This window comes from Mustelus asterias, chromosome 1 (assembly GCF_964213995.1).
Source record: "Mustelus asterias chromosome 1, sMusAst1.hap1.1, whole genome shotgun sequence".
NCBI classification, from domain to species: Eukaryota; Metazoa; Chordata; class Chondrichthyes; order Carcharhiniformes; family Triakidae; genus Mustelus; species Mustelus asterias.
This window is the reverse complement of record NC_135801.1, coordinates 195,329,916-195,355,239: the sequence shown is the minus strand read 5'-3', so window position 1 is coordinate 195,355,239 and position 25,324 is coordinate 195,329,916. Positions and strand designations below refer to the sequence as shown.

The window sequence follows — 25,324 nt, the reverse complement described above, 5'->3', positions numbered from 1 at the left end:
AACGTGAGTGTAAATCTTGTTACCATCCCAGCTGACGTTACGACAAAATCCCAGGATGGAACCCTGGCTCAAAAAGTGATAACCTTTCCTCTTTTTAGAAAACATAGAGCAGCAGAGTCGCAGGATTGCCAATTAGCCTTCAACAACATAAAAATTATTAAACATACTCCTTCACTCCCACTTTTCTTCACAAAGGTACGCAGATTTTAAGGATAACACAGATTACAAAATATAAGTTATATAATAAAGTTTTCAGTGAACATAATCTCTTTAAACTCACAAGCCAACTATCAGACAACACCTGACTCTGCAACCAAATGTCACTTAATCAATCTTCCATGGATTTCTCCTCAAGTTCCTCCCAGATGATTGTCATTACAAGTGTTTACAAATTCCACTCTCAAACACACATTTAAATTTTTCTTCCGAACCAATGCTTTCTCTCAGCTGTTTTCACCAAGGATCCGCCTCCAGGTTCTTGAACTAAGATTTCAGTATTCCTTTGTCTTAAATGCTTTTACACAAACTCTGAGATCCAGCCACTGATTGCTACACAATTATTTCATCTATTGCTCCACAGTCTGTAGTAAGATTTCACAAACCTTGGAAACACTTCAGATTTCTTTCTGGCATCTCACTAGCCAACTCCTTCTCAGCCTTGTCTGTGACTTCACTGAACAGCATTTTCTTCTAGTTTCAGTTTCCGCTATTCCTTCAACTTCAGGCTTCCTGGAAACCCCTCTTCATTTCTCCAGTTTCTTTAACTTTCTTCACTTCTCTAGTTTCCTTAATTAGATGTCCTTTAGATTTCTGGCATTGGTTTTCTTAACCATTACTCCAATGTACGGCTTTTCTTCTAGCAAAGCTGAAAGCTGCCCACCCTCTAGTTTCCTGTCACCAATTATTATGAATTCAGCAAAAACCAATCTCAAAAAGTCTTCCTACTCTCCTGCCCTTGGGACCTGGGACATAGTCCCAGGCAGAGTCCTGCAGCACCACTTCTAGCCAACATAGTAGCACTGTGCCTGGCCAAGTTGAAGAGCTGTCAACCAATTCAATTGGCCTATAGCTCTTATGGGCAGGACTTCCTTCCAAGGACAGACGGAATTCCTGCCCACTGCCAATCAACGTTAAATGGCAGTGGAAGTTTGAGTTAAGCACTCACTCTCAGGATCGCTCACCATCCTTAAAATTCTACCTCAAAGGGTAGTTCTTAGCTGTCCTCAAATGGCACAGCAAGCCACTCAGTTGTATAAAAAAACCCAAATTGACTACAGTGTATCAACAAGGTGGTCCAACTCCACCTTATTGTGGGCAACAATCACTTCCCAGAAATGAGTAAAAACAAGTTCCACAGCAGGAGAAATCCCACTACTGTCCGCATGTGCTGCTTCAAGGAAATGACAGCATTATAAAAAAAGGCTCTTGAAGGGATATTAAATGTTAGTAACCTTGTTGAAGCCCATTTTGCTAGAGAGTGAGCAAAGATAACCTGCAGCAACTGCAGGAATGTAGGACTGATTGAAAGAGGAAGTGTCTTTGTGTGCTGAAGGGGAATCTCTCAACATGTCAATACATAAACATCCAGTAGTTTCTGATCTCCAGCTTTTCTTGCATTCCAGGAAAGGTAAGCTGATTCCATCAACAAACCTGCAAGTTCCTAAAATGTGAGTGGTTTAGAAGTGAAATTGTAGTCTCGGCCATTAGGAGCAAAGTCAGAAAAATGCTTCACACAAAAGGTGGCACTCTCTCCAATTGTAACTTGCAAGACTGAGGTCGATAAAATTTTTGTTCAGCAAGGGCATGAAAGCAAATGGGGCAAAAGCAAGTAAATGGAGTTGAGACCTACTCCAATCACCAGAAGGCATCAAATGAAGAAAGAGCGTTCAGCTCAGAGCATCCACCTCCTTCCATAGATCATGAAAAAACTGTCATTCACAACTTTGCCCACGAGTGAATGAAAACATAGTCAGCAAAACTTCCATCTTCACTGTGTAACCTTGACGTACTAGAAACGTGGCAAACCCAAGCAACAAAGGGGACCACTGTTATTTCAGTGTATACCTATACCCAGATTGTCCAATTCCAGTCCTAATCAAAAACCTTGGAAGGAGTTATTTCAAAGTTCTATTTGTACTTGCACTCATAAATCTCACAAAAGAACAGAAGAGATCCTTCAGCCTTTTAAGTGTGTTCTGCAGTTCAATGAGCTATAGGTTGTTTTCGTTAGAGAGAAGAAGGTTAAGAGGTGACTTAATAGAGGCATACAAGATGATCAGAGGATTAGATAGGGTGGATAGTGAGAGCCTTTTTCCTCGGATGGTGATAGCTAGCACAAGGGGACATAGCTTTAAATTGAGGGGTGATAGATATAGGACAGATATCAGAGGTAGGTTCTTCACTCAGAGAGTAGTAAGGGCGTGGAATGCCCTGCCTGCAGCAGTAGTGGACTCGCCAACATTCAGGGCATTTAAATGGTCATTGGATAAACATATGGATGATATTGGAATAGTGTAGGTTAGATGGGCTTTAGATTGGTTTCACTGGTCGGCGCAACATCGAGGGCCGAAGGGCCTGTACTGTGCTGTAATGTTCTATGTTCTATATACTACCACCCCCCCCCCTTCACTCCATACACTTAATACTGACAAAAAAAATCTACAAATCTCAGATTTAAAATGATTAGCTGATCTCCTTTGCAGAGAGTGCTCCAAACTTCCACCATCCTTTGCTATTAAAAAAGTGTTTCCTAATTTCACTCCTAAAAGGTCCAACTCCTATTTTAGACTCTCTCCCAGTCACAGATTCTCTACTCAGTGGATACACTATGGGTGGTACGGGGGCACAGTGGTTAGCACTGTTGCCTCACAACACCAGGGACCCGGATTCAATTCCCGGCTCGGGTCACTGTCTGTGTGGAGTCTGCAGGTTCTCTCCGTGTCTGCATGGGTTTCCTCCGGGCGCTCCGGTTTCCTCCCACAGTCCAAGGATGTGCAGGTTAGGTGAATTGGCCATGATAAATTCTCCCTCAGTGTACGCAGAGTGTGGCGACTAGAGGATTTTCACAGGAACTTCATTACAGTGTGAATGTAAGCCTACCTGTGACTTTCTCTCTATTTAGTCCACCTGTCTTTAGGTCTTAAGGTCTTTCCCTTAATACCGCAAAACTTCAATCAAATTACCCCTGACATTGACAAGTTAAGGAAATACAACCCTGAATTATGTATATCTCTCCACAATGTAATCTTTGAAGTCCAGCTATCTTTCTAGAAAGCCCCTCCAAGGCCAATATCACCTTCCTAAGATGCGGTGTCCAGAACTGTTTAAGGTACTCAAAGTGTGGTCTAACCAGGAGTTTGCATAATTGAAGCATAACTTCTATACTCTTGTATCCTAGTCCTCTAGATAAAAAGGGCAGCATTTCATTAGCCTTTTTGCTTATTTTCTGTACCTGTTCATGACATGTTATGTTCTTTGACCCCCCAAGTCACTTTGGACTTCCACTGCTTCTAGATTTTCACATTTAGAAAGTACAATGTTCCATTCACTTTTAAGTGCAAAACGGACTAACTCCATTTGCGACAGTTTAATCCATTCGCTTAATCTGTTAAATATCTCTCTGGCCAGCCGAGATTGGAGGCAGCTGAGTGCACAATTTCATAGCACTGTTCTCCATGCCTCACCACAATCCTGAGCCATTTTCAATATGGGGAGGATCAGCTACCCACTAATTACTAGTAATAATAGGGCTTATTATTGTCAGTCGGCAATATTGGCAACTCATGTTTGACTTGACTATGCCCAGGCCAATACAACAGGCTCAGGGTAGGGGGGGGTGGGGCACCATGACTTATGGAGGGGGTGAGGGTGACAGAGGCCTTCACCAAACCATAATGTCTGCTAGACCACAGCTGCAGCCACTGGTCGTCCCTTGGAGGGACTGTCCCTCCAGGATCATGGTCAGGCAGCTGTGGCATTTGAACTGAGTTCTCTCTCGCCCGTCATGCTCAGATCCTCAGCTCCCACCTTGGCTGGCGGAGTTGCTGATCACTCAGTACCGGAGAACTTGCCATTGACCCTCCAGGATTGGGAACCTATCCACCATCCATGCCATTAATTGTTCCTTTAAAATTCCGAGTATGTCTGGATTCTGTGACCTGGTATTCCATGACGGGCCAGCGCCGGGTTCCCAACCCGGAATTGGAAATCTTGGCCACAGAAACTTGATGCTTCCATCCACACTGCTTATAAATGCCACTTATCTTTCTGCCAGCAGTAAATTCCATGGTTTCCATCCCATTATCCAAATATCTAGATCTCCAACAAACACCGAGAGTTGTTAATTATATATTAAGTATCAATCGAGGGATTGAGTTTAGGAGTCCGGGGATAATGATGCAGCTATATAAGACCCTCGTCAGACCCCACTTGGAGTACTGTGCTCAGTTCTGGTCGCCTCATTACAGGAAGGATGTGGAAAAGATTGAAAGGGTGCAGAGGAGATTTACAAGGATGTTGCCTGGATTGAGTGGCATGCCTTATGAGGATAGGCTGAGGGAGCTCGGTCTTTTCTCCTTGGAGAGACGTAGGATGAGAGGAGACCTAATAGAGGTATATAAGATGTTGAGAAGCATAGATCGGGTGGACTCTCAGAGGCTTTTTCCCAGGGTGGAAATGGCTGCTACGAGAGGACACAGGTTTAAGGTGCTGGGGGGTAGGTACAGGGGAGATGTTCGGGGGAAGTTTTTCACACAGAGGGTGGTAGGCGAGTGGAATCGGCTGCCGTCAGTGGTGGTGGAGGCAAACTCAATAGGGTCTTTTAAGAGACTCCTGGATGAGTACATGAGACTTAATAGGATGGAGGGTTATAGGTAGGCCTAAAAAGGTAGGGATATGTTTGGCACAACTTGTGGGGCCGAAGGGCCTGTTTTGTGCTGTAGTTTTTCTATGTTTCTGTTTCTATTAAGTGCTTAATTGCATTCAGGTAGTGGGCATGAACTGGAATTTATTTGTGCTCCTATATATAGGCACGATGTGGAGATGCCGGCGTTGGACTGGAGTGAACACAGCAAGAAGTCTCACAACACCAGGTTAAAGTCCAACGGGTTTATTTGGAATCACAAGCTTTCAGAGCGCTGCTCCTTCATCAGGTGAAGTGGAGAGGTAGGTTTCACAAACACAGCATATAATCGACAAAAACATAATTGCAAGGTAATGATTGGAATGTGAGACCTTTCAAGTAATCCATATATAGGAACAGACTAATGTGTAAATAAATGCATATAAATGTGTAAATGCACAGAAGTGTGTAAAGATTAGGTTCCAGTTCGATCCTTCACTGCATCACTACCCAAAACAGAACATAAGCAAAGTACTTGTTACCGAGTTCCAAACAGAAGGACACGTTTAGCTGTTCCAGTGGATTCAGTCATCAGAATTATGGAAGATAGGCACAAATTGAAACATGCAGTGCAGGAATTCAAGATTCACAAACCACAAGAAAGATGAGAGATTAGAAACTTTCCCTTAACAAGATGGTGAGTAGGCAGAACAGAACAACAACATAGTTAATACAGCCGAGGTTTCAAATTACCGCTTTGCATTAGGTCTTGACTACTGAATAAATGCTGAATTTCCAACACCATTCCAGAGCTGATGATTAAATTTAAAACATGGAGAAGTGGCTATGAAAACAACTGCTTTTACAATTAGGGCTCTTCAAAAAGATTGGGATTACTGGCCTTGGGTGCTAGAAGAAAGGACACTAAGAAATAGAACGACAGGCTCATATTTAGCAGCTCAGTGAGGTTCCCATGGAATGCATAAAGGACCACGTTTAAAAGGGACAGCAAGTCAAAACCAGGAAACAATAGGCCCATTAACATCAGTTACTGGCAAGTAGCTAAATATGAAATTGGAGATCTGGTGTAAAAAGAAACAAAGAACTTGTATTAAAAGCACCTTTCGCAACCTCTCGATGTCTCAAGGTCTGTTATAGCCAATGACTTGCTTTTTGATATCTCATCACTGCAGTAATGCAGGAAACATTTGCACATAGAAAGACCTTAAAAACAGCAAAGAAGAAGTGAACAAATAATTTGCTTTAGTGAGGTTGACTGAGGCATAAATATTGGCCCAGGACTCTGGGGGAGGGGGCCAGATGGCTAGCCAGTGGTTAAGCGTGGCGACTTCTTGCAAACTGTGCTCAAAGAACAAAGAAAATTACAGCACAGGAACAGGTCCTTTGGTCTTCCAAGCCTGCACCGACCATGCTGCCGGACTGAACTAAAACCCCCGACCCTTCCGGGGATCATATCCCTCTATTCCCATCCCATTCATGTATTTGTCAAGACGCCCCTTAAAAGTCACTACCGTATCCGCTTCCACTACCTCCCCCGGCAACGAGTTCCAGGCAACCACTTGTGAGTGAAAAATCTGCCTCGTACATCTCGTTTAAACCTTGCCCCTCGTACCTTAAACCTGTGCCCCCTAGTAATTGACTCTTCCACCCTGGGAAAAAGCTTCTGACGATCCACTCTGTCCATGCCTCTCATAATCTTGTAGACTTCTATCAAGTCGCCCCTCAACCTCCATCGTTCCAGTGAGAACAAACCAAGTTTTGCCAACCTTTCCTCATAGCTAATGCCCTTCATACCAGGCAACATCCTGGTAAATCTTTTCTGTCCCCTCTCCGAAGCCTCCACATCCTTCTGGTAGTGTGGCGACCAGAATTGAACACTATATTCCAAGTGCGGCCTAACTAAGGTTCTATAAAGCTGTAACATGACTTGCCAATTTGTAAACTCAATGCCCTGGCTGATGAAGGCAAGCATGTCGTCTGCCTTCTTGAGTCATACCCTTAGAATCTTTTACTCTCATTCTATACTCTTAAAAACTCTACTCCAACTCTTTTAAACTCTGTAACAATGCTTTAATTATCCTTCTCTACACCCTAGTTATGATTTTAAGACTACATTCTGCTCCCTCTCCTTTCCTTCTCTATGTATGGTATGATTTGTCTGTATAGCGCGCAAGAAACAATACTTTTCACTGTATATTAATACATGTGACAATAATAAATCAAATCAAAAAGATAATAGCCACAGCACAGGTTCAATTCTCATTCCAGCGGAGATAGGCTTACACCTGCTTTCTCCTGTCTGACTCCAAGGTGAAAGGCAATGGCAAACCACCACTGACAAAAGCTGCCAGGAAAACAGCTCAGGCTGAAGCACCAGCAGACAATGAGCCTTACTCATTGGCCAAGGACTTGCCTTCTCACAGACCAGGTAGAATACCCCTGCCTTCCTCGTATAACATCATGGGATATTTACATCCATCCAAGAGGCAATCCACTAGTTTACAAACGACTCCAAGGTATGAGAGTTAGGACGTTGGATAGAAAGATAGATAAACTGTTGCAAGCCATGGATGAGGCGAATATCACGTAGGCTCTTTTCACACTGGGCCTATAGTATGATGGAACATCCGACTGTATCAACAACTTACATTGATATATTGCCTTTAACTTTTAAAAAAGTTTTCCATGCTGTTTCACAGGAGGATAAATGAAGACAAAATTAATACAGAGCTACATAAGGAGATATTAAAATAATGACCAAAAGCTTGGTCAAAAAGATGGGCTTTAAGAGTCAAGGTTTCAGAAAGGAATTTTGACACTCTCTTCCTAGGCAACTGAAGACACAGCCCTAAATGGCGCAGTGAAGAAAAAGAAATATGGAACTCACCAGAATTGCAGAAGCATTTAAATCTTGAAGGGTTGTCGGGCTGGGGGAAGTCACAGATAGTCATAATCGCATTCCAACCATTATTCTGTAAATTGAGTTTGTGTCTTTATATGCCCTGTTTGTGAGCAGAATTCCCACTCACCTGACGAAGGAGCAGAGCTCCGAAAGCTTGTGGCTTTTGCTACCAAATAAACCTGTTGGACTTTAACCTGGTGTCGTTAAACTTCTTACGGAAGTCACAGAGACAGGGAGGTCTGAGGCCTTGGAGATTTAAATGCCAGGATTAAATATCAAAGCAGTGTCAGATCAGAAGCCAGTGTGGGTCAACAAACACACAGGGATGTTAGGTGAATGGGACTTGGTGTTAGCCAAGACCAATCAGGAGTCTATTGGAATAGTCAAGTCTAGAGGTACAAAGGCACGAATGTGTGTTTTAGCAGATGAGCTGCGACAGTTATGGAGGTGGAAATAGACAGACTGTTCTGGTGATGGCACAATTTAAGGTTTATTGCCAAGTAAAACATATTGGTAGAGATTGTACGGATGAGGTTCAGAAGCACAAGTCCAAATGTACCATTTTTGGTACCTCAATTATAAATATCATCAAATTTTCACCTCGCTGGCTCTTCAGCATCTCTGGCCTCATCAGTACTCAGTAGGAGATGGAATCTTTTCACTTCTGTGAGAATCCTTAGGAAGTGCTCTGAAATTAGTTCTCTTAATTAGAACCTCGTCTAATGGAGCAGTGACTTTATTAGCTGCAGATTAATGTTAGTGAATGAAACAGCTTCCTGCAGGGCTGGAAAGAGAGAGGGCTCCAGCATGTCCAACACCATTCAGTTGACAAGCTATAAATGACTGTGCATTGGAACGGGAGCTCAGAGATCATTTGCTTATTACATAAAAAAGGAATTTATATGTTGCATCCATTCCTGGAACAGTCTGGAAAAGTCACAGTAGCCACTGGATCAGGAAGAGATCCTTCTTCTGCCAGAATGGTTTCACAGCAGTAATGTCAGAGTCTCAGCTCCACTCATGGCTCAGTGGGAAATTCTATGACCTGGTGTGGAACAGTACAAATACCAGATGAGTTCCCCATCCCAGCCTTGCCAGGTCTTAAGTTGGCTGACCTCATGGTGCAGCACTTGGGTACAATAGTTGGCCTAAATTTGGTTTGATTTTGGAGGTTGGTTCTGTAAATCAGTCACGACACTTGCTCCATTCAATGGAAGTAGCAGCAGTCAGGGGAAGACTGTGATGCAGTCACGTAGTCTACAATCACTATCCTGGCAACTGCTAACGATCCAGATTCAAGAGGGTTGAGAGTGACATCGGAAGCTGCAATGGTCAATACCTTAAGAAGAAGAGGGGCACTTTGTATGCGTCAATAACATAAAAACAAGGTGTCTTGAGTTTGAATTGCTACAAATAAGATGTTACTTTTCAAAAGAAGGATCATGTGTAGGGCTGACAGTACTTTGTCAGAATGAATGGAACATAACTGAGGAACATGGTGATCAAACTTCTCCCGATCCACCCCCCAACAATCCAAGCTGGCAATCCTCTAGTCACAGTAAGGAGTCTAACAACACCAGGTTAAAGTCCAACAGGTTTATTTGGTAGCAAACGCCACAAACAGGGTTTTCCTACCGTCTTCTGCTGCATACATATACTGAAATCCAGGCTTGACTGAATCCTGCATCGTTGCTGGCGACTCCTTGCTCTGTGGCTGTCCGTCATACCACATATGCTGCTCTGGCAATAGGTCATTGACCTGAAACATTAACTTTCCTCCCTCCACAGATTCTGCTTGAACTGCTGAGTATTTCCAACATTTTCTGTATTTATTACAAAACAATGAAGTAAAGCTAAACCTTTACAAATCTCAGATTAGGCACTAACTGGACTATGCTGTACAATTCTGGGCACCACTTTAGGAAATGTCATAATGACACGCAAGGAAGCCAATCGACTCATCAAAGCATACAGAGAAGCTTCCTGTGGAGCAATCCACTTGCTCCCGATCCCCTGCCCTTTCCCCATAGCCCTGCCTATTTATTTCCCTCAGTGGTCCTAGTGCTGATCCTTGGGAAGCACCATCGTCCAGTCTGAAAAATGACCATTTACCACAACTCACCGTTTTCTGTTCTTAAGTCAGTTTTATCCAAGCTGACACTATTCCATAAGCCTCAATTTTGGTAACGAGCCTTTTATGTGGCACTTTGTCAAATGCTTTCTTAAAAGCCAAAAGATGACATCCACTTCATTTCTTTTGTCAACATGGTATGTTAAATTCATGGAAGAAATGTCAGGGCTTTGAAGAAATTACAAAGGAATCTGGGATTATCCTCCTTAGAGAAGAGTGGTTAAAGGAAAACTGAAGAGGAATTCAAAATAATGAAATTTTGATAGTTTGCCCTGGTTCCTCTGGGAAGTGATTGGTAACCAAACGCCATAGACTGGTAAAAGAACGAGAGAGGAAAATGGGAAACATTTTCACACAATGTGTTGTGAAGGGAAAGGTCACAGGACCTGAAGTGGTGCTGGAAGCAGGTTCCACACGAGTATTCTAAAAGCAATCAGACATGCACTTGAAAGGAACTCATTTTCAGGGTTTGGGGAAATAGCTGGAGATGGTACGAAACTGCTTAGGACTTTCAAAGAATCAGCATTCAGGGAGACTAAATGATCTTCTTCTGCACTATAGGCCTCAATACTAATTTACCGCTATGAACTTGTGTCCAACTTGCCCATGGTCTTGAGTTTGGCAGAGACTGGGAAAAAGCTGTGATGCACAATGGCTGAATCATAGCAATGCCATATTTCAGGAGTAAATGGGCAGCACGGTGGCACAGTGATTAGCACTGCTGCCTCACAGTGCCAGGGACCCGGGTTCGATTCCCGGCTTGGGTCACTGTCTGTGTGGAGTTTGTACGTTCTCTTCGTCTGTGTGGATTTCCTCCGGGTGCTCCGGTTCCCTCCCACAGTCCAAAGATGTGCTGGTTAGGTGCATTGACCATGTTAAATTCTCCCTTGGTGTACCCGAACAGGCGATGGAATGTGGTGACTAGGGGATTTTCACAATAACTTCATTGCAGTATTAATGTAAGCTGACTTGTGACTAATGAATAAACCTTAAAAAAAACTTTACTTTAAATATTATGTAGATGCCATGAAACATTGTTTCATATTGATAATTCCATCCAACAAGTTCCCAAGTGTACCTGCCTGACGTGGGTAGAGAGTGAAAAGTATATGAAAAGCAATAGACCTGAGGATTGGGAGCAGTTTATAAATTCAACAAAGGAGGACCAAGGGATTTATTAAGAAGGGAAAAGTAGAGTATGAAAGTAAGCTAGCGGGGAACATAAAAAGTGACTGACATTTCTATAGATATGTAAAGAGAAAAAGATTGACAAAAATGAATGTATGCTCCTTACAGTCAGAAATGGGAGAATTTGTAACAGGGAATAAAGAAATGGCTGAGGAATTAAATTTGTACTTTGCTTCAGTCTTCACAAAGGAATACATGAATAATGTACCAGAAGTGCAGAGAGAAAAATAAGCTTTACTGAGGAGCTGAAAGAAATCAGCATTTGTAGAGAAATTATTTGGGGGAAATTAATGGGATTGAAGGTGGATAAATCTCCAGGTCCTGATAATCTTCATCCCAAAGTTAAAGAAGTGGCCCTGGAAATAGTAGATCCATTGGTGGTTATTTTCCAAAATTCTTTGGACTCTGGTTCCTACAGATTGGAGGACAGCTAATGCTCGCTATTCAGAAAGGGAGGTAGAGAGAAAAGGGGTAACTATAGACCAGTGAGCCTAACGTTGGTACTGGGGAAGTTGTTAGGGTCCATTATCAAGGATTTCATAGCAGAGAATTTGGAAAGCAGTGGTATCATCAGACAAAGTCAGCATGGATTTACAAAGGGAAAATCATGCTTGACGAATCTATTGGAATTCTTTGAGAATGTGATTAGTAGATTTGACCGATGAGAACCAGTGGATGTGGTTTACTTAGACTTTCGACAAGGTCTCACAAAACAGGCTACTGTGTAAAGTTAAAGCACATGGGATTGCAGGTAATGTCTTGAGATGGATAGAAAGCTGGTTAGCACACAGGAATCAAAGAGTTTGCATAAATGGGTCTTTTTCTGATTGGCAGTCAGTGACTGGTGGGTTTCCGCAGGTGTCTGTGCTAGAACCCCAACTGTTCACATTGTATATTAATGATTTGAGAGAAGGAACTGAATGTATCATCTACAAATTTGGAGATAACACAAAGTTGGGTGGGAGGGTGAGCAGTGAGGAGAATGTAGAGATGCTTCAGCGTGATGTGTATGTGGGCATCTGCATGGCAGATACAGTATAATGTGGATAAATGTGAGGTTACCCACTTTGGTAGTAATAATAGGAAGACAGATTACTACTTGAATGGGTGTGAATCGAGAGAGGTGGATACTCAACGAGACCTTGGTGTCTTCATGCATCATGTCGCTGCAAGTGCATAGGTACAGCAGGCAGTAAAGAAGGCAAATGGTATGTTAGCCTTCATAGTTAGAGGATTTGAGTATAGGGATTGGAATGTTTTGCTGCAATTGTATAGGGCGTTAGTGAGGCCACACCTGGAGTATGTGTGCAGTTTTGGTGTCCTTATCTTGCAGCAAAGGTTTACTAAGCTGATTCCTGGGATGGCAGATCTGTCATATGAGAGAGACTGAGTCAGTTAGGATTGTATTCATTGGAGTTTAGATGAGTGAGAGGGGATCTCATAGAAACATATAAAATTCTAACAGGGTTAGACAGGATAGATTCAGAAAAAATGTTTCAAAGAGTGGGGGAGTCCAGAACTGGGGATCATTGATTAATTATAAGGGGTAAATTTCTTCACAGAAATTCACCAGAGGATGGTGAACGTGTGGAATTCACTACCACAGAAAGTAGTTGAAGCCAAAACATTGTCTGATTTCAAGAAGGAATTAGAAATAGCTCTTGGGGCTAAAGGGATTAAGGAATATGGTGGGAGGGAGGGGGGGGAAATCAGGATATTGAATTCGATGATTAGCCATGATCAAAATGAATGGCGGAGCAGGCTCGAAGGGCCGAATGGCCTACTCCTGCTTCTACTTTTTATTTTCTTCTTGATCAGGACAAAAGCCAATGGCAATGGTGTTCAGGCAGTGGTTGGATTGCAATGCCACCTCTGGGGTTTAGGGAACACATTACCCAGAAACAGACAGCATGGCATGTGGTCGCAGAACTTGACAAACATAATACTATCTGAACCAGGCCCAGAACATTTCCTTTATAAAAGAAAAATCTGGATGTTTTTAAAACGACCGAGGCTTCTAGTGATAAGCCATGGAGATGTCCTTTCCAAATCTCTGTTGTGTCCTTTGCCCCTGGTATAAATACAAAATATTGGACACTGCCCAATTACATGATTGTGCACGGTCAGGGCTGTACTTAACATGGGGTAGGAATGAGCCTGCCAGGCAGGAGCAGGATGTGTATCAGCTATAATGCATTAAGGTATGTGAGGAAATTGAAACATGACGTATGGCAAGTGTAACAGGTTTGGGTAGAATTGGTGACTTTAGACTCATTGTTCCCAAAGCTCTCCACCACTGGGGGTTCTCCTCGCTTCATGTCTCTGTGTGCTGTAAACTAATTGATAGAGATTGATTGCACTGATGAGTCAACAACTTCATTATTGTTGTATCATGCCAGTATCAGGATGGTTGAAGACAAGCTAGATGGACTTTTTTCAATCTATTAGTTCCTATATTATGCTTGCCCCGGCAGCCACAAAAACAGAATTGAGGATGTCAGAATCAACCAATATAAATGAACATTATCTAAAAGACCTCTCTGATATCCCTCATTAAGATAAATCTTGCAGACAGAATCCTCTCAGTTCCAGTCCTTGTCCAATCTCCCGAATATCATGCTGTGAACGACTGTAATTTTAGAAGCAAAAGATTGCAGCCTACTTCAAACAAGCAATTTACAGATCAGTGGCAAATTACCACCACAGAGGCCAATAAGGATGACCTTCGAGCTTCCTTGGAGTCTGCAGACACAATCTTCTGACAATACAGCCACAAAAGGGCTCCCAGATTTTTTTTCTAATAGGGGTTGATGAAGGATGTGTTGGTTTAGAGAAGTGAGAAGATGAAATTACTGGAATTATGTTTTTAATGTGGGTTAATTAACCACCAACAGGAGTGCTGAGCAGCTGCTCCAGGTATTTTTACTGCTCTAATTTATTCCAGATGACATTTCGACAGACAGACTGTTAATACACAGCGTGGGGCTTTTTCATTAAGAGAGGCAGAAATTTGGTGCCAAACTGAATGTGAAACAAGAAATACTGTGAGGCATAATATATCCAGTGTAGAATCCATTTATACAAAAACAGTTTAATCCGACCCAGAAAATAGGTTTAGTCTTATTGGAGTGCAGCTTCCTTTTCTTGGTCCATCTGGCCAGCCTCTACCGTGTACACGATGGACCTGGACGAGTATCTGACTGGCAGAGATTCATCACGAGCGATAATGGCGACCCTAGGGTGTTGATGGTGACAGAATTCAGCAACGGGAACGTCAGTGAGTGTCAAGGGATGGTGATTAGATTCGCTATTGTTGGATTTGGTCTTTGCCTGGCCTTTGTCTGGCATGAGTGTTACTTGCTACTTAGAAGTCTAAGAATGAGGGAAGCAGTGTTTAGTCATGATACCCTGGTAGTATGGGGAATGCTTGATGAACCAATTTGTCTTCTCCTGTCAGTTTTGTAAGGAAGACTCTATGATTGGCAGCCTAATCAACCTTGGGGTGCTTCACAAACAAACCAAAATCACGTGTGTTCACACAAATACTTGGTAGGACCACAGGGAGTGATTAGGGATAGGAATACAACAAGTTTTTCCTTTACCCTCGAGTCCATGGACACCAGAATTTTAAAAACTTGTAATGCTACAAGCACCCACCAGGATTGCCAGTCCTCCTGGATTGCCCAAAAGTCTTGAGAAAATTAATATTAACCTCCCAGACAGTGCTCTGAACAATCCAAGAGAAAACTCATTAGGGGAATAAAATAACAATTGGAATTGGAGGAATAAAAATGCAGTTTAATTGAAAGTGTTGAAAGGCAGGGCACCACGCAGGAGGGATCATGGAGCACTGATGTGCTGAATCCACCAATTAAAATTGTCCAACTAGAGTTGGAAAATCTGAGTATCCTCAAGCCCAAGATTATCCAACTCATAGAAATCACAAACTCAGAGAAACACAGGGACAGAAATCTCCCATTGAAATAAAGAACAAAGAAAATTACAGCACAGGACAAAGAACAAAGTATGTTACAGCACAGGAACAGGCCTTTCGGCCCTCCAAGCCTACACCGACCATGCTGCCCCACTTAACTAAAACCCCAACCCTTCTGGAGACCATATCCCTCCATTTCCATCCTATTCATATATTTGTCAAGATGCTCCTTAAAAGCCACTACCGCATCTGCTTCCACTACCTCCCCCAGCAGCGAGTTCCAGGCACCCACCAACCTCTGTGTAAAAAAACCTGCCTCGTACATCTCCTATAAACCTTGCCCCTCACACCTTAAACCTAGTAATTGACTCTTCCACCCTGGGAAAAAGCTTCTGACTGTCCACTCTGTCCATGCCCCTCATAATCTTGTAGACTTCTTTCAGGCCACCCCTCAACCTCCGTCATTCCAGTGAGAACAAACCAAGTTTATCCAACCTCTCCTCATAGCTAATGCCCTCCATACCAGGCAACGTTCTGGTAAATCTTTTCTGTACCATCCCCAAAGCCTCCATATCCATCTGGTAGTGTGGCGACCAGAATTGAACGCTATATTCCAAGTGTATTCCAAGAACTAAGGTTCTACAAAGCTGCAATATGACTTGCCAATTTTTAAACTCAATGCCCCGGCGGATGAAGGCAAGCATGCCGTATGCCTTCTTGACTACCTTCTCCACCTGCATTGCCACTTTCAGTGACCTGTGTACCTGTACACCCAGATCCCTCTATCAATACTCTTAAGGGTTCTGCCATTTACTGTATATTTCCTATCTGTATTCGACCTTCCAAAATGCATTACCTCACATTTGTCCAGATTAAACTCCATCTGCCATCTCTCTGCCCAAGTCTCCAACCGATCTATATCCTGCTGTATCCTCCGATCGTCCTCGTCACTATCTGCAATTCCACCAACCTTTGTGTCGTCTGCAAATTTACTTATCAAATCAGTTATATTTTCCTCCAAATCATTTATATATATTACAAACAGCAAAGGTCCCAGCACTGATCCCTGAGGAACACCACTTGTCACAGCCCTCCATTCAGAAACGCACCCTTCCACTGCTGCCCTGTCTTCTTTGACTGAGCCAGTTTTGTATCCACCTTGCTAACTCACCTCTGATCCCATGCGACTTCACCTTCTGCATCAGTCTGCCATGAGGGACCTTGTCAAAGGCCTTACTGAAGTCCATGTAGACAACATCCACTGCCCGACCCTCATCAATCATCTTCGTCATTTCCTCAAAAAACTCCATCAAGTTAGTGAGACACGACCTACCCTTCACAAAACTATGTTGCCTCTCGCTAATACGTCCACTTATTTCCAAGTGGGAATAAATCCTGTCTCGAAGAATCCTCTCCAATAATTTCCCTACCATTGATGCAAGGCTCACTGGCCTGTAATTATCTGGATTATTCTTGCTACCCTTCTGAAACAAAGGAACAACATTGGCTATTCTCCAATACTCTGGGACCTTCCCTGAGCCAGTGATGATACAAAGATTTCTCTCAAGGCCCCAACAATTTCCTTCCTTGCCTCTCTCAGTATTCTGGGGTATATCCCATCAGGCCCTGGGGACTCGTCTACCTTAATGTTTCTCAAGAACCCCAATACCTCCTCCTTTTTGATCTCAACATGACTCAAACTATCTACACACCCTTTTCCAGACTCATCAGCCACCAAGTCCTTTGCTTTGGTGAATATTGACGCAAAGTACTCATATAATACACTCATTTCCTCTGGCTCCACGCATAGATTCCCCTCCCTGTCCTTGAGTGGGCCCACCCTCTCCCTGGCTACCCTCTTGCTCTTTATATGTGTATAAAAAGCTTTGGGATTTTCCTTAATCCCGCTGGCCAATGACTTTTCGTGACCCCTTTTAGCCCTCCTTACTCCTTGTTTAAGTTTCTTTCTACTTTCCTTGTATTCCACACTTGCTTCGTGTGTTCCCAGCCTTCTAGCTTTGACAAATACTTCCTTTCTCTTTGACTAAGCTCACAATATCTCTTGTTATCCAAGGTTCCCAAAACTTGCCATACTCATCCTTCATCCGTACAGGAATGTGCCGGTCCTGAATCCCTATCTGCTCACACTTGAAAGCCTCTCACATGCCAGATGTTGATTTGCCCTCAAACATCTACCCCCAAATCAACATTCTTCAGTTCCTGAATAATTTTGTCATAATTAGCCTTCCCCCAATTTAGCAGCTTAACTTGAGGACTACATTTATCGTTATCCATCAGTACCTTAAAGCTTACTGAATTGTGGTCACTGTTCCAGAACTGCTCCCCCACTGAAACATCGACCACCTGGCCGGGCTCATTCCCCAATACCAGGTCCAGTATGGCCCCTTCCCTAATTGGACTATCTACATACTGTTTCAAGAAGCCTTCCTGGATGCTCCTTACAAACCCTGCCTCATCCACACCCCGAGTACTAAGTGAGTCCCAGTCAATATAGGGGAAGTTAAAATCTCCCACCACAACAACCCTGTTATTAGTTTTACACCTTGCCAAAATCTGCCTACATATCTGTTCCTCTATCTCCTGCTGACCGTTGGGCGGCCTATAGTAAACCCCCAACATTGTGACGACACTCTTCCTATTCCTGAGCTCCACTCAGATTGCCTCGCTGTATGAGCCCTTTGAGGTGCCTCCCGCAGTGCAGCCATGGTATTCTCCTGAACCAGTAGTGCAAGTCCTCCACCCCTTTTACATCCCCCTCTATCCTGCCTGAAACATCTGTATCCTAGAATGTTAAACTGCCAATCCTGTCCTTCCCTTAACTAAGTCTCTGTATTGGCAACAACATCATAGAGCTTGGATTAGTAATTGGAACTAAGTTCATCTGCCTTACCTGTTACACTTCTCGCATTGAAAGAAATGCACTTCAATCCACCAGACCCTCTTTGATTAGCAACTACATCCTGCCTGCTCTTTCTGAGTCTTACTGGCCCTACTGTCCTGTTCCCCTTCAGCTAATTCACCTTTGCTTTGGTTCCCACCCCCCCTGCCAAACTAGTTTAAATCCTCCCGTGTGACACTAACAAACCTCCTGGCCAGAATATTTATGCCTTTCCGTTTAGATTCAACCCATCCGTCTTGTGCAGGTCCCACCTGCCCTGGAAGAGACCCCAATGGTCCAGATATCTGAAACCCTCCCTTCTACACCAGCTGTTTAGCCACGTGTTGAGCTGCACTATCTTCCTATTCCTCGCCTCACTGGCACGTGGCACAGGGAGTAATCCTGAGATTACAACCCTAGAGGTCCTGCTTTTTAAACTTTCTACCTAACTCCCTAAACTGCTGCTGCAGGACCTCATCACTCTCCCTCCCCATGTCGTTGGTACCAATATGTACCATGACCTCTGGCTGTTCACCCTCTCCCTTCAGAATGCTTTCTACCCGTTCAGAGACATCCTGGACCCTGGCACAAGGGAGGCAACATCCCATCCTGGAGTCTCTTTCACATCCTATCTGTATCTCTATCGAGTCCCCTATAACTTTTGCTCTGGTGCTTTTTGTCTCTTCCTGCTTAACAACAGAGCCAGCCATGGTGCCACTGCTTTGGCTGCTGTTACTGTTATCCCAATAGGCCATCCCCCCCAACAGTATCCAAAATGGTATACTTGTTAGAGAGGGCGATGGTCACAGGGGATTCCTGCACTGACTGCCTGCCCCTTCTAGTGGTCACCCATCCATCTGCCTGCACCTTGGGTGTGGCCACGTCTCTAAAGCTCCTATCTATGACGCTTTCCGCCTCCTTCATGCTCCCAAGTGCACCCAGCTGCTGCTCCAACCTAGCCATGCGGTCAGTAAGGAGCTGCAATTGGGTGCACTTTCTGCAGACGTAGTTGTCCGAGACACTGGAAGCGTCATGGATCTCCCACATCTCACAAGTGTGGCACTTGTTGCTCCCACTGACTGACATTTCGAGCACCAATTAAATTATTTAAGAAAATTTATAAAACTCTTACCTTCACTTTTATCTTCTCACAGTGGCCTTTTTTTTTGGTATGGGACTAAGTCCAGTGGCAGGGGCGGGGTGGGGGGAAGAAAACGGACCTCCGGAAACACTGAGGCTGGAAGATGGGTCTGTCCTATGACATGGAAGCTGGAACCTGACAGACACCCTCCGTCCCTACCCACTAGTGTTTGTGTGTTGGTGGGGGGGGGGGGGGGGGGGGGGGGGCAGGGGGAGTCGGGGGGGGGGGGGGGGGGAGAAATGGTCCAGTGATCACTGGTAGCCTCCAATCCCAACTTTGAAGGCAGTCCCAGGCCTTCTTCAATAAGTTCTGACTTCTGTATGCTACATTGGGGGGTTTCCAGTCAGGACTTCGATGCAAATCGGTTTCACAACAGCCTCCAGCAGAATTCCCAATACAGCCACCAACACTGGAAACTCCCACTGTAAATTCATGCTGGCATGAAAATTATTTTTGGGCTCCCACCAAATTCTCCCTCCCCCATCTGCCAATAATGGGGGAGGCCCCGGCCAGTGGAGACATGAGAATCTCGCCCAAGGTGTCCAGAGTGAACCTTGCACACTTACCTTGCAACAAAGCGGGTGCTTTGCAAAGCCACACTTTGTCACTGACCTTTATCCCTTTCAGTAAGGGCCGCCTGCTGCTGCTGGCATTCAATTTGCTTTGCGGCAGGCATCAGACTCACTGGGAATGGGGGTGAGATACACCACATGCAAAGGCACTAAAAGGACTGACTGATTGAGACCCAGAATCAGGAAAGGAGGCCACCACCCTGGCATTGCTAGCCACCCTGCCACCAGCCCGTGTCACTATACCTATATTTTAATCATCTACCCATATGGTTTCCATAGCCCTAAATACTCTTGTCCAGCAAAAATCGACCATCATGATTTTCAAGTTTTCAATTGATCCCCAGACTCCTCAGAAATATCGCTAGGCACAGGACGTGTAACTGAACCGGAAGAGTGGGTGGGACACCAGATTTGGATAGATGACCGAGTATGTGCATTGTAAATGGAATTTGCTATATTTCTAAGGAACAGAAGTCGAAAGAGCTGAGTTTGGATCGATAGTTAAAATACAGACTGGCCTGATTAGAAGGTTTAGGCTCAAGAGATTGACTGGTCCTTCTTCTATTCCTAAAAGGAATAAGGGTCACTGACAACATGTGGGTTTGTAATGCAGAGTTGGTGGCATGGCTGGGGAAGGGCGGGGGTGCAGAGGAGTGGTGTTGGCGCGGCTAGGGGGGGGGGGGGGGGGGGGGGGGAGGGGGCAGCACAGCGGTAAATTCCACCCTCAGTTTTAATTCTGTGCCAGCGTGCTTTCTCGAGCATCTGCAGATGCTGCATAATCAGCATCCGTTTCAGCAGGATTTCAATTCACAATGTACTGACAAGTGCTTTTAATCTTTTGTCAACATTTACAGTCCAGGAAAGAAAACTGAATAACTTAAGTGCCACCAGAACTTTGTGTCAGTATTCCGTACTTTGCGTCAGTATGGATGGTGAGTCTGGGAAAGGGTGTGTAGATAGTTTGGGTCATGTTGAGATCAAAAAGGAGGTGGTATTGGGGTTCTTGAGAAACATTAAGGTCGACAAGTCCTCAGGGCCTGATGGGATATACCCCAGAATACGGAGAGAGGCAAGGGAGGAAATTGCTGGGGCCTTGAGAGGAATCTTTGTATCCTCACTGGCTACAGGCGAGGCCACAAAGGATTGGAGAATAGCCAATGTTGCTCCTTTGTTTAAGAAGGGTAGCAAAAAATAATCTAGGTAATTACAGGCCGGTGAGCCTTACATCAGTGGTAGGGAAATTATTGGGGAGGATTCTTCGAGACAGGATTTACTCCCACTTGGAAATAAGTGGACGTATTAGCGAGAGGCAACATGGTTTTGTAAAGGGGAGGTCATGTCTCACTAACTTGATCGAGTTTTGAGAGGAAGTGATGAAGATGATTGATGAAGATAGGGCAGTGGATGTTGCCTACATGGACTTCAGTAAGGCCTTTGACAAGGTCCCTCATGGCACACTGGTGCAGAAGATGAAGTCGCATGCGATCAAAGGTGAGCTGGCTCGGTCATAGAACGAAGTCTCACAACACCATGTTAAAGTCCAACAGGTTTATTTGGTAGCACATGCCACTAGCTTTCGGAGCGCTGCTCCTTCATCAGGTGAGCAGCGCTCCAAAAGCTAGTGGCTTCTGCTACCAAATAAACCTGTTGGACTTTAACCTGGTGTTGTGAGACTTCTTACTGTATTTACCCCAGTCCAATGCCTGCATCTCCACATCTAGATCATAGAAGACAGAGTGTAGCAGGGGAAGTGTGCGTTTCTGAATGGAGGGCTGTGACAACTGGCGTTCCTCAGGGGTCAGTGCTGGGACCTTTGCTGTTGTATATATATTATTATATATATAAAAATGATTTGGAGGAAAATGTAACTGGTTTGATTAGTAAGTTTGCGGACGACAAAGGTTGGTGGATTTGCAGATAGCGATGAAGTCTGTCAGAGGATACAGATCGGTTGGAGACTTGGGCGGAGAGATGGCAGATGGTGTTTAATCCAGGCAAATGTGAGGTATTGCATTTTAGAAGGTCTAATACAGACAGGAAATATACAGTAAATGGCAGAACCCTTAAGAGTACTGATAGGCAGAGGGATCTGGGTGTACAGGTAACAGGTTACTGAAAGTGGCAACACAGGTGGACAAGGTAGTCAAGAAGGCATACGGCATGTTTGCCTTCATCGGCCGGGGCATTGAGTTTAAAAATTGGCAAATCATGTTGCAGTTTTATAGAACCTTAGTTAGGCCGTACTTGGAATATCGTGTTCAATTCTGGTCACCACACGATGAGAAGAATGTGGAGGCTTTGGAGAGGGTACAGAAAAGATTTACCAGGATGTTGCCTGGTATGGAGGGCATTAGCTATGAGGAGAGGTTGGTTTGTTCTCACTGGAACAATGGAGGTTGAGGGGTGACCTGATAGAAGTCTAAAAGATTATGGAGGGGCATGGATAGTCAGAAGCTTTTTCCCCTGGATGGAAGAGTCAATTACTCGGGGGCATAGGTTTAAGGTGTGGGGGGCAAGGTTTAAAAGATGTACAAGGCAAGCTTTTTTTTTTTTTACAGAGGGTGGTGGGTGCCTGGAACTCGTTGCCGGGGGAGGTAGTGGAAGCAGATACGGTAGTGACTTTTAAGGGGTGTCTTGACAAATACATGAATAGGATGGGAATGGAGGGATATGGTCCCCGGAAAGGTAGGGGGTTTTAGTTCAGTCGGGCAGCATGGTCGGTGCAGGCTTGGAGGGCCGAAGGGCCCGTTCCTGTGCTGTAATTTTCTTTGTTCTCTGTTCAGAACAAAGATGAAGATTAAGCAATAGGAGGAATAGCAACCTTCAGCTCACAGTATTTTCAAAACAAAGTACTCAAAATTAAAACTAGTGCTGTGAAAACTAGATAATAATGAAGGCCGTTGGGATTTTTCCATTGATCTGTTCCGCTGTGTATGAAATTATCTTGTAACAAATGGCATTTTGACAAATGTTCTGAAATCTAAGGATTGAGCTGTACCTTATAGCTTTGGTTCATCAGTACATGAATAAATGATTACTTCGGCAGCTACACTTTGGTCTAATTTTTGAAAGGAGGTTATGGGCATCCCATGTGATCTCAGGTGGATTATTTTCCAGCTTTAGCAGCAATAGTTAACCTTGCGCATTTAACTGAGCCCACAGAAATTTGCAAGACCACAGGTTTCAGATCTAAAAGAGTTGATGTGCTTATGGAAACAGTCTTTCCAGTATGCAGAGAAAACTTGGGAGAAAGTCAAGATCATTAGTGTGGGTTTTTGAGAATAATAGAATTTCACAGCGCAGGACATAGAACATAGAACATTACAGCGCAGTACAGGCCCTTTGGCCCTCAATGTTGCGCCGACCTGTGAAACCAATCTAAAGCCCATCTAACCTACACTATTCCAATATCATCCATATGTTTATCCAATGACCCTTTAAATGCCCTTAATGCTGACGAGTCCACTACTGTTCCAGGCAGGGCACAGGGCCATTCAGCCCATCTCAAGGAGCTAGTCAATGAGCTTCATGCTCCTGCTCACTTCTCATTACCTTTTAAAACGTAGTTTGCAAATATATATCCACTACCCATTATCTTCATTCATGCTTGAGATGCTATAATCTTAAATTTACGCTTTCGAGTTGCCAGTTTACCATCAGTGAAAAGATTTCCCTAATAACCTGATCAGAACTTTCATTTCTTTGAACACTTAGCCAAAATTGATTATTGGTGTCACAAGTACGAAACTCCTATATTTCCTACGAAACTCATCTCCAAACTCCATGGCCTGGACCTCGGCTCCTCCTTCTGCCACCGGATCCTAAACTTCCGAACTCACAGACCACAATCAGTAAGGGTCGGCAACAACACCTCCTCCACGATCATCCTCAACACTGGTGCCCCACAAGGCTGTGTTCCCAGCCCCCTACTATACTCCTGATACACCTATGACTGTGTGGCCAAATTGCCCTTCAATTCGATTTTCAAGTTTGCTGACGACACCACCGTAGTGAGTTGGACCGCCAACAATGACGAGACAGAGTACAGGAATGAGATAGAGAACCGATGAACTGGTGCGGCAACAATAATCTCTCCCTCTGTCAACAAAACGAAGGAGATTGTCATCGACTTCAGGAAGCATAGTGGAGAACATGCCCCTGTCTACATCAACAGGGACGAAGTAAAAATTGTCGAAAGTTTCATGTTTTTAGGTGTCCAGATCTCCAACAACCTGTTCTGGTCCTCCCATGCCGACACTATAGTTAAGAAAGCCCACCAATACCTCTACTTTCTCAGAAGACTAAGGAAATTTAACATGTCAGCTACGACTCACCAACTTTTACAGATGCGCCATAGAAAGCATTCTTTCTAGTTGTATCACAGCTTGGTATGGCTCCTGCTCTGCCCAAGACGCAAGAAACTATAAAAGGGGCCTGCACATTCTCTCTTCCTTCGGGAAAAAGATACAAAAGTCTGAGGTCACGTACCAACCGACTCAAGAACAGCTTCTTCCCTGCTGCCATCAGATTTTTGAATGGACCTATCTTGGTGGATGGGGTTCTTGATTATGCTGGCTGCTTTGCCGAGGCAATGGGAAGTGTAGACGGAATCAATAGATGGGAGGCTAGTTTGCGTAAAGCACTGGGCGACATTCACGACCTTTTGTAGCTTCTAGCGGTCTTGGGCAGAACAGGAGCCATACCAAGCTGTGATACAACCAGAAAGAATGCTTTCTGTGTGAGGGTCGTAGCTGACATGCCAAATTTCCTTCATCTTCTAAGAAAGTAGAGGTGTTGGTGGGCTTTCTTAACTATAGTGTCGGCATGGGGGGACCAGGACAGGTTGTTGGAGATCTGGACACCTAAAAAAATGAAGCTTTCGATCCTTTCTACTTCATCCCCGTTGATGTAGACTTCTGTACGTTGAAGTATGTTCTCCTTTATGCTTCCTGAAGTCGGTGACAATCTCCCTCGTTTTGTTGACACTGAGGGAGAGATTATTGTCACACCAGTTCACCAGATTCTCTATCTCATTCCTGTACTCTGTCTCGTCATTGTTTGAGATCCGACCCACTATGGTGGTGTCATCAACAAACTTGAAAATCGAATTGGAGGGGAATTTAATCACACACAGTCATAGGTGTATAAGGAGTATGCGGGTGACACGAAGATTGGCGGAGTTTCTGATAGTCCCGAGGATTGTCAGATGATGCAACAGGATATAGATAGATTGGAGACTTGGGCACAGAAATGGCAGATGGGGTTTAATCTGGACAAATGTAAGGTGATGCATTTTGTAGGATTAAATTCAGGCATGAACTATACTGTAAATGGCAGAACCCTTAGGAACATTAACATACAGAGGGATGCAGGTCCACGGTTTCCTAAAAGTGGCAACACAGGTGGCCAAGGTGATTAAGAAGGCATATGGCACGCTTGCCTTCATCAGCTGGGGCATTGAGTACAAGAGTTGGGAAATCATGTTGCAGCTATATAAAACTTTGGTTAGGCTGCATTTGGAGCATTGCGTGCAGTTCTGGTCAACACATTATCAGAAGGATGTGGAAGCTTTGGAGAGAGTTCAGTAAAAGGTTAACCAGGATGTTGTCTGGTCCCGAGGGTGTCGGCTATGAGGTTGAATAAACTAGGATTGTTTTCACTGGAAAAACAGAAGCTGGGGGGAGGCCTAATAGAGC

General features: G+C 44.1%; 1 protein-coding gene and 1 long non-coding RNA gene across 4 annotated transcripts in view; one reads left to right on the top strand and one right to left on the bottom strand.

Annotated features, from left to right (window-relative positions):
- The window catches only part of LOC144501208 (uncharacterized), a 136,627-nt gene that overhangs the window by 88,167 nt on the left and 23,136 nt on the right, over positions 1 to 25,324 (top strand). For both annotated transcript variants that reach the window (XR_013499071.1, XR_013499070.1), the window contains exon 3: positions 5,028 to 5,163. This is a non-coding gene — a long non-coding RNA (uncharacterized LOC144501208). The remainder of the gene's footprint in view (positions 1 to 5,027; positions 5,164 to 25,324) is intronic.
- The window catches only part of LOC144501188 (sideroflexin-5-like), a 220,688-nt gene that overhangs the window by 188,174 nt on the left and 7,190 nt on the right, over positions 1 to 25,324 (bottom strand). The gene's annotated exons all lie outside the window — the stretch shown is intronic.